The sequence below is a fragment of the Jaculus jaculus genome, chromosome 3 (genome assembly GCF_020740685.1).
Source record: "Jaculus jaculus isolate mJacJac1 chromosome 3, mJacJac1.mat.Y.cur, whole genome shotgun sequence".
NCBI classification, from domain to species: Eukaryota; Metazoa; Chordata; class Mammalia; order Rodentia; family Dipodidae; genus Jaculus; species Jaculus jaculus.
Window position 1 is genome coordinate 166,322,647 of NC_059104.1, and position 10,283 is coordinate 166,332,929.

The following is a 10,283-nucleotide window of genomic DNA, read 5'->3' on the forward strand; positions in this document are numbered from 1 at the left end:
CTCAGGGATCTGACTGTCCTTAGAAACACTCTCACAGACATTCCCAGAGGTCTGCTTCTGAATGCAATCAAGCTGGTGGTCAAAATTAATAGATAGATTGCTATAGTTATCTTCTCATTGCAGGGACAGAACACCTGACCAAAAGCAACTGATAGGAGGAAAGAGTTTACTTTGCCTTCTAGTCTCTGTGGGGGGGAAGCTTAATGGTGGCAGGGGAAAGCATGGCATGAGCAGAGACTGATCATCACTTCTTGCCACAGCAGGTAGCAAATATCAGCAAGAAAGTGAGCTCATCTCTGGCAAGAGGGAGCTGGGTATAGCATCCCTAAGCTTACCCCAAGCAGCACACCTCCTCCAGCAGGGCTCTGTCTCCCACCTGGGAACTAAACATTCAAAACATATGAATTTATTGGGGTGGGGACATCTGATTCAAACCACCACATAGGTAGGTAGATTGATAGATAATTACTTCCTCATTGCTAATGACCAAATACCTGAAAAAAAATATTAAGGAAGGATTTATTTTGGCTCACCGTTCAAAGTTAGAGTCCATCATGGTGGGGAAGTCACAGTATGGTGACAGGAGCTTGAGGCAGCTGGCCACATCCAGTCCACAGTGAGGAAGCAGAGTGATGAATGCTGCTGTTCACCACACTTTCTTCTTCTTCTTCTTCTTCTTCTTCTTCTTCTTCTTCTTCTTCTTCTTCTTCTTCTTCTTCTTCTTCTTCTTTTTGGCACAGTATTTCTCCATTTTTATTTTTGTTTTCTTCCAGCTGAGTACAATCTGAAATTCTTCAACAATTTTACAATTCCACAGTTATACAAATTGTATCACAACATGCATAAGTAATGCTTCTCCATACTTCTTTAAACATTTTCAGATAGGTTATGAATTTACTTTAAACTGTTATGAATAAGAAGTTTCTAAACATACTACCAAAAAGCTAAGTGAATTTTTGTTTGTTAGGATTTTTTCTTTTTATTGAGTAGAAACTTTGCATGGACAACTTGTATGTTGGTACCGTCATTTCCCTCCTCCCTGCCCCCACGCCATTGAGGACTCTCCTTAGTCAGATTGCTGGTATTCACCATGTAGTTGTAGGTTTTGAGTTGTAAGAGTAGCAGTCTGTCATTGTGGGGAGGGCTATGTCTCCAGATATTCCTTCCCAACCTGTGGCTCTTACATTCTTTCTGCCCCTTCTTCCGCAAACTTCCCTGAGCCTTGTTGAATGTGATTTAGTTCTAATTTAGCTTTGGATTCTCAGCAGCTTCTTGTGATACAGTACAGAACACACCACCCATGGAATGGTGTCACCCCTACCCACTGAGTAGGTAGGTTTTCCTACCTCAATTAACTTAATCTAGAAACTCTAAACAGACAAGTCCAGGGGCTTGTTTTCATTGTGATTCTAAATCCTGTTAATAAGATCATAGAGAAACAGATGGTTTTCTAAATCTTCATTGATTTAGAATTTTTATTTAGTTTTTTCTTTTTTTTGGTCTTTCAAGGTAGAGTCTCACTCTAGCCCAGGCTGACCTGGGATTCATTATGGAGTCTCAGGGTGGCCTTGAACTCATGGCAGTCCTCCTACCTCTGTCTCCCGAGTGCTAGGATTAAAGGCATGCACCACCATGCCTGGCTGATTTAGAATTTTTAATAAAATTTGCTTCTCAAAAAAAAAATCATTCACATTTCCATGGTGTATAAACATTTCATTTTGGGTGCTAATTTGCCAGAAATGTAGGTTTTGGCTATGAGTATCAAATGGCCTCTCATTGTTATTTGAAGCTGCATTTCCCAACTTTTGGAGTGGGGCATCATTTTGCTGGTTTGTTGACTATTTGGACTAATCCTTCCAGGAATTGTTTGTTTTTGTCCTTGCCCATTTTTTAAAAAGTATTTTATTTATTTATCTGAGAGAGAGAAAAAAAAAAAACAAAAACGGGCAAGCCAGGGCCTCCAGCCACTGCAAAGAAGCCCCCTTTGTGCATCTGGCTTACGTGGGTCCTGGAGAATCGAACCGGGATCCTTTGGCTTTGTAGGCAAATGCCTTAACTGCTAAGCCATCTCTCCAGCCCCTATGTCTTTGCCCATTTTTATACTGAGTTAAGTATATTATGCTCCTTCATAACAAATCCTTTCTAAATCTCTCATTTTGCTTCTTTGTATTTTTTTGGGGGGGGGTGTGGGGGCTGTTGTAGTCAGTTCCACATTGCTGGGATGAACTTCCAAACAAAGACTATTTATGGGAAGAAGAGATTTATTTGAAACTTACGGATCCAGGGGACGTGCATCCAGGCAGAGAGACACACCCCAGCAGCCAGCACCACAGCAAGCACAATGGGATGGCAGGGCTCAAGCCTCCCTGCATGCCTTTAGGCTGGATCAGATCTGCCCCAAACACATCATAGGCCTGGACCCCAGGATCCACCCACAGTGACACCTCTTCCAGCCAGGCGGCTGGAAATGCAAGTTACAAGCTTTAATAAAACACCTGAGTCTATCGGGGACATACATTCAAATTACTATAAGGCTTAGCATGTTTTCAGCTCTTGTTTTTAACCTTCGGTTGATCTGTCATTCAGATTGTTCATCTAATCTCCTAAGCTTTCTTCTCAGAGTTGTTTCTTCTTCACTTCTTTCTAGTTAAGTGTCTCTCTGGACTAGATCATGGATTAGGGTGCTGCAGTTATCAAATTTTACTTGCCTTCAGGTGATCATAATTATGCCAGCATCGTCCATTTAAAATTCACAGGTCATTCTGTGTCAAATGTTAAATTCTGACTGAGGCACTTTTAGGGGTGACAGGGCCCCTGAAAGTTGAAGTGAGGAATGTCCTTGAGCCTGTCCTCATGTCCTCGCAGTCTCCACTTTGCTGGAAGTCAGAAGAGGATCTGTCTTCTCCTCACCTCTCACTGCCCAAAGTGTTTGAGACCTGTGTTTCCTTAAACTCAACCTGAGTCCCTCCCTAGAAAGGAATTCCCCTTTCTTGGAGGATTAAGATTCCTGGAATCTTACACCTGATCTTCTCCTACCATTCTTTTTATTTATTTATTTATTTATTTATTTGAGAGCAACAGACACAGAGAGAAATACAGATAGAGGGAGAGAGAGAATGGGCATGCCAGGGCTTCTAGCCTCTGCAAACGAACTCCAGACGCGTGCACCCCCTTGTGCATCTGGCTAACGTGGGACCTGGGGAACCGAGCCTTGAACCGGGGTTCTTAGGCTTCACAGGCAAGCGCTTAACCGCTAAGCCATCTCTCCAGCCCTCTCCTACCATTCTTGATTGGCCAGCTCAGTCCCCATTCAGAACCTAGAAAAGTCTCTTGTGAGTCTCTAGGTGGGCTTTTCCATTTCTGGACACTCCCTCTTCCCTCCTTGGGCAAGGGCTCTGTCCTTCCTTTTCTTAAATTCTATCTATAATCTCGTTTTTTTTTTTTTTTAAACCCTCTAAATCTTATCCTCTGGCCTGTGGATTTCAATTCTTTGAATTCATTAGACAAGAATACAGAGGTCACTGACTCAGTGAAAGCTTTGTGTTACCACTGAGTTTTCAGGGCCCTTGGCTTCTGAGTTACTGCCCACCTAAGAGCTGAAATAAGGCTCGAATGCTCTCAAAGACACCTCCAAATTCTCATATTATTATTTATATTTGGGATCCGTTTCCGAATTCCTGGTCTGTCTCACTAATATATTTTAATTTTCTTTTCAAGGTAGGGTTTCACTCTAGCCCAGGCTGACATGGAACTCACTCTGTAGTCCCAGGGTGGCCTTGAACTCACAGCAATCCTCCTACCTCTGCCTCCCCACTGCTGGGATTAAAGGCATGAACCATCATGCCCAGCTATTTTTCTTTTTCTATGCTAATATCCTGACGATGGTTTTTGGATTGTTTTGATATCTGCCAGATATTTATTTATGCATGTTAACTTTACGGTCATTGTCTTCTATTTGGAATTATTTTGGTAGCGGGTATCAACATTTCCAAGATACTTAAGTTTTCTCGTTCAAAATGGTGTCTTGAGCTCTATTCTTATATAAGAAAGCATCACTTTTTGTTGTTTCCATGTTTATCTGTTCAAGACAGTGTCTTGGGTCATCCAGGCTAACCTTGAACTCTCCATATAGCCAGGATGGTTGAATTAGTCAGGGTTCTCTAGAGGAACAGAGCCGATAGAGTAGCTATGTAGTATAAAGGAGTTGATTTTTACATTGACTTACACAGTAAGGACTGAGTAGTAGAGCGAAGGCTGCTTTGCCTGCAGGCAGGAGGCTCACAACTTGGTCCCAGTCCACAAGGTGGATGCCTCAGCAATCCCAATCTAGTGCTGAAGGCCTGGGGGATTCCTGGAGAGTTTCTGGTCTTCAGTCCACAGAGAAGCTGCTGTCAGGGTGCTGGGATTATAGAAGTCTACCATAGCGTCCAGCTTTTTATTTTATTTTATTTTATTTTATTTTATTTTATTTTATTTTATTTATTTATTTGAGAGAGAGTAAGAGCCAGATGTGTGTGTGTGTGTGTGTGTGTGTGTGTGTGTGTGTGTGTATATATATATATATATATATATATATATATAGAGAGAGAGAGAGAGAGAGAGAGAGAGAGAGAGAGAGAGAGAGAATGGGTATGCCAGGCCCTTCAGCCACTGCAAACAAACTCCAGACACATGCATCACCATGTGCATCTGGCTTATGTGGTACTGGAGAATCAAACCTGAGTCCTCAGGCTTTGCAGGCAAGTGCCTTAACCACTAAGCCATCTCTCCAGGCCGGCTTTCAACTTTTTATGTGGGGCTTGGAGATCTAACTGACATAAGTGTCAAGTGTTTTATCCACTGAGTCATCTCTCCAACTCTAGAATAAGTTTTTTAAACCTCAAAAACAATGGGCTGGAGAGATGGCTTAGCGGTTAAGCGCTTGCCTGTGAAGCCTAAGGACCCCGGTTAGAGGCTCGGTTCCCCAGGTCCCACATTAGCCAGATGCACAAGGGGGCGCACGCGTCTGGAGTTCATTTGCAGAGGCTGGAGGCCCTGGCACGCCCATTCTCTCTCTCTCCCTCTGTCTTTCTCTCTGTGTCTGTCGCTCTCAAATAAATAAATTTTTTTAAAAAATTACAAAGGAAACCCATTCTACTGAAGGTGGTTATCAAAATGTTAAAACACACACACACACACACACACACACATACACATTGTGATTTCAGAATGCACTCTTTTTATTATCAGAGTACAAAATGAGTTGCAGAAGCAGGTACAATATCAATTGTGATTCCAAAGCACTGATGAAAATGTTTTCAGGAATCAGTAGTAGCTGTGACAAGGCACAGACAAGGACTGTCTGGTTTCTGCCTGTGACAGGTGCCGCGGGTGCTTCAGGGATTTGTGGCCTACATTCAAGATGAAAAGAACAATTACATCTCAAGGAGGGGCTTATGAAGGGAGTGAAGGTTTGGTCACTTTTCTCGGCCAAATTCACAGGTCATAAAACTTCTGCTCCTGGGTGCCAGGGACCTCAGCTCACTTCAGGAGAAGTGCTAATGGCAACATCATCTGAGCCACCGTCACGGAAGCACAAGCCCAGGCCGGGGGTCTTCTGGTATAGTTTGGGGTGTAAATGAGATCACCATTTTTGGTGGTCCCTTTGGCAATATATTCAGGAATCTTAAGAACGTGTATCTGCTTTAATCCAGCAATTCTGTTTCTAGGAATTTGTCCTAAGGAAATAAAAATGCAGCCAAAAAAAAAAAAGAAACTGAGTGTGAGAATGTTTATCATAGCCAATGAATACATCAACGAATACATTTTGTGAAGCCTGATGTTTATGCAATTTAGGAGGGGCCTGTTAACAGAAAGAATACAAAATTAGGGATGGGAAGATGGCTCAGCAGTTCATAATGCTTGCTGCTTAAAGCATGAGGGTCTCTCAGGCCAAAGACCACCAAGTTTGACTCCAGTGCACCCATTTAAAAAGACGTGGCCACACATGTCTGTAATCCCTGTCCATAGGAGATGGAGACCCGTGAGAGTCCCTGGGACTGACTGACCAACAGCAATTCTGGCTTAAGGGAGAGACTTTGTCTCAAGGACATACATGGATGAGTGACGAGAGGACACTTGGCATTCTCCTCTGGGGCATGCATCTGCACACACAACACATACACCATACATCGCAAATGCCACACACACACACCCCCTCTACATACATGCACACACACATGCATGCATGTAAAAAAAGTTAAGAATATAAAATTGCTAGATTCTTCTCAGCATTTGAAAAGGCCCCATGTGAATGAGAGACCTTTCATTCAATAAATTCACCCCAAACATTTCATGATTATAATCACCTAAATGTACAAGTAGCCTACAAGAGCTAGCAGCTGGGAATTAATATAAAAAGGTATAGCCTGGGCTGGAGAGATGGTTTAGTGGTTAAGGAACTTGCCTGCGAAGCCTAAGAACACATGTTCGAATCTCCAGGTCCCACGTAGTCAGACGCACACAGTGACATATGCACACAATGCTGCATATGTGCTCAAGAGAGCGTACGTGTCCGGAGTTTGTTCACAGTTGCTGAAAGCCCCGGGCACGTCCATTCTCTCCCCTCTTTCTCTGCATTTTTTCTCTCTCTCTCTCAAAAATAAAATAAAATAATAATAATAATAATAATAATAATAATAATAATAATAATGGGTATAGACTGACTATACAAGGAAAAAGCAGTCAGCCATTCAAAATGACATGAATTCTATATTCATTTTTTATTTTGGGTTATTGTTGTTTTGAGGGAGGGTCTCACTCTAGGTCAGGCTGACCTGGAACTCACTCTGTAGCCAAGGTTGGCCTTGAACTCAAAGCAATCCTCCACCATGCTCATCATTTTATTTTTTATTCTACATTTATTCTATTCAGTAACATAGACAGATAATTAAAACATAGTATGACACATAAAAAGATTATAGTTCATATATAAAAATGTCAGAATGAAAACCATTGATATGTATATTTAACATTTGCTGATAAAAATATATTTGGGGGCTGGAAAGATGGTTTAGCAATAAAGGGAGCTTTCTTGCAAAGCCTGGGTTCGATTTCCTAGAACCACATACAACCACGTAAAATGCACCCCTTTGTGCCTCTGGAATTTGTTTGCAGTGGCAAGAGGCCCTAGAGTGTCCATTCTCTTTTTGTCTTATCCTCTGTATCTCTCTGCTTGCAAACACACACACACACACACACACACACACACACACACACGTATGGTGGAGTGTGTGACCTAAGTGTGGTATATGTCCATTGTGTGCAGATACACACACTCCATGCACATGAGGCGGCCAAAGGAGAATGCCAGGTGCTCTTGACTGTCCCTAGTCTTCATATTTCCTTACAACACAGTCTCAACCCTGAGCTGACACAGACGCCACTGTTGCAGTCTGGTTCGCATTGCTGGTAGAAATCACCCAACCAAGAGTAGCTTCTGGGAAAAAGAGGTTTATTTTGGCTTATAGGCTCGAGGGGAAGCTTCACGATGGCAGGGGAAAACGATGGCATGAGCAGAGGGTGGACATCACCCCCTGGCCAACATAAGATGGACCACAGCAACAGAGGGTGTGCCAAACACTGGCAAGGGGAAACTGGCTTTAATACCCATAAGCCCGCCCCCAACAATACACTCCCTCCAGGAGGCATTAATTCCCAAATATCCATCAGCTTGGAACCTAGCATTCAGAACACTTAAGTTTATGGGGGACGCCTGAATCAAACCACCACAGCCACCTTGTGCATCTATCTGGCTTATGTGCATACTGGGGAATCGAACCTGGGTCCTTAGGCTTCGCATGTAAGTGCCTTAACCACTAAGCCATCTCCCCAGTCCATGATCTGATACTTCTAGTCAGTGAGTTCCAGCAATTCTCCAGTCTCCAGCACCTCCATAAGGCCTGGGGTCACAGGTGTGCATGACCACACCCAGCTTTTTATGTGGGTGCTAGGAAATTGAAGGATCAGGCAGTCTTGGGCGCTCTCGGGCCATCATGCTTGCATAGGAGCCCGAGTACGATCTCCAGCACCCACACCAAAACCTGGACGCACTCACACATTCCTGTGGTCCCCGTTCTGTGGTGAGCGGAGATCAGAGAATCACTGGGGCTCAGTGGTTACCCAGGTTGACAAGCACGGGGCAACTCCGAGTTCAGGAGGGACTGTCTCAAAGAAACAATGCGCCGGGCGTGGACCACACCTTTAATCTCAGCACTCGGGAGGCAAAGGTAGGAGGATCACCGTGAGTTCGAGGCCACCCTGAGACTCCATAGTGAATTCCAGGAGAGCCTGAGCTAGAGTGAGACCCTACCTCAAAAAAAAAAAAAGAAAGAAAGAAAAGAAACAATGCACAGGAGCTACAGAGGAGGGCCCTGGGTGTTCCCCCCGCTCTCACGTGCACACGCATGACACATGTAGCTGTATACACTCTTGTCTGTACTACACACATGCACACCACACATATGACTCACATGCCACACAAATATTGTAAAGTGACATGTGCAGTAAGATCCTAGTTTTATTAAATTAACATTATTATATGTCATTAGAGTATTAAGTAGGACTTTTTGTATCTGTTATAGTGTGAATTTGAAATGTCCCCTCAGAAGCTCATGTTTTGAATGCTTGGACCTCAGCTAGTGGGTCTTTTTTTGGGGGGAGGTTTTCGAGGTAGGGTCTCACTCTAGCCCAGGCTGAGTTGGAATTCACTATGGAATCTCAGGGTGGCCTCAAAATCACAGCAATCCTCCTACCTCTGCCTCCCAAGTGCTGGGATTAAAGGCATGTGCCACCACTCCTGGCTTTAGTGCGTCTATTTTGAGAAGTTCTGGAAACTTTAGGAGGGTCTTTGGGGGAGAGGTTGTTATCCCTGCCTACTTCCTATCTCATTCTCTGCTTCCTGGTCTTCTTGACTGTGAACAGCTCTGTCATGTGCTTTTGCTACTATGAACTGAGCTGTTCTGTCCTGCTTCCCTGACACAATGGGCTAAAACCCCCTGAAACCATGAACCAAAATAAGTTATCTTGAGCTGGAGAGATGGCTTAGCGGTTAAGGCACTTGCCTGCAAAGCCAAAGGACCCAGGTTCAATTCCCCAGGACCCACATAAGCCAGATAGATGCTCAAGGTGGTACATGCATCTGGAGTTCATTTGCAGTGGCTGAAGGCCCTGGTGCATCTATTCTCTCTCTCTCTTTCCCTCTCAAATAAATAAACAAAATGAAATCATTCATTCTCTCCCTCTCCCCCTCTTTCTCTGTCAAATAAATAAATAAATAAGTAAAATATTTATTTTTTTTTTTAAAAAGGGCTGGAGGGATGGCTTAGCAGTTAAGGCATTTGCCTGCAAAGCCAAAGGACCCAGATTCAATTCCCCAGGACCCATGTTAGCCAGATGCACAAGGGGGCGCATGCATCTGGAGTTCGTTTACAGTGGCTAGAGGACCTGGCAAGCCCATTCATTCTCTCCCTCTCTTCCTCTTTCACTGTCAAGTAAATAAATAAATAAATAAATAAATATATTTAATAAAATCATTTTCCCCTTAAGTTGCTTCTGTCAGGCATTTGGTCACAGCATCACAAAATGAATGACTATACTGTCTTCTGACGGTACACAGAGCCTTGGAAGCAATGCCACAGTTTGGCAGAACATAGTGGCATGTGGTGCCCTCACTCCATCACCCACATCTGGCCTCAAAGTGGGCCCTGGGTGAGGAGAGGAGGACGATGCCAAACATTCTGCAAGAGAGTAATCTCTGGTCCACGTTTCACCTTTGACAGTCGAGTGAAGGAATGGGTGCTGCCCTGGAGCTTAGGGGACACAGAGTCTGACATGCCTGTCCCCCAGGAAAGCCTGCCAGTGAAAGATAGGTGGGAGCTGCCCATGGTGGCCATCCACACAGTGGAGGCTGTGATGGGAGCAGCCTGCGTATCCAGAGGTTATCAGCAAGAGTGTTTTCCCTGCATGTGGTACCACAGAGAGCATGAGCTCGCCTACAGGGTCCCGGCCCTTGTGGGGGAGGCCTCCTACAGAGGGACCCTCAGTAGGAGTGGAAGGTGGGAACAGGTGTCATCCAAGCCCAGAGATCAGCTGCAGGAGACACCCCCTCCCCCCGAGCTCTATACACCCTGAAGATGTTCGCCCCTTGGCAGCAGGGCCAGGGTTTGGGCATCAGCCATGCAGAAGAGGGAGCTCAGAAGGACCCAACTCTGAGTAGACTTTACTCTTATCCTTTCCACTCCTGA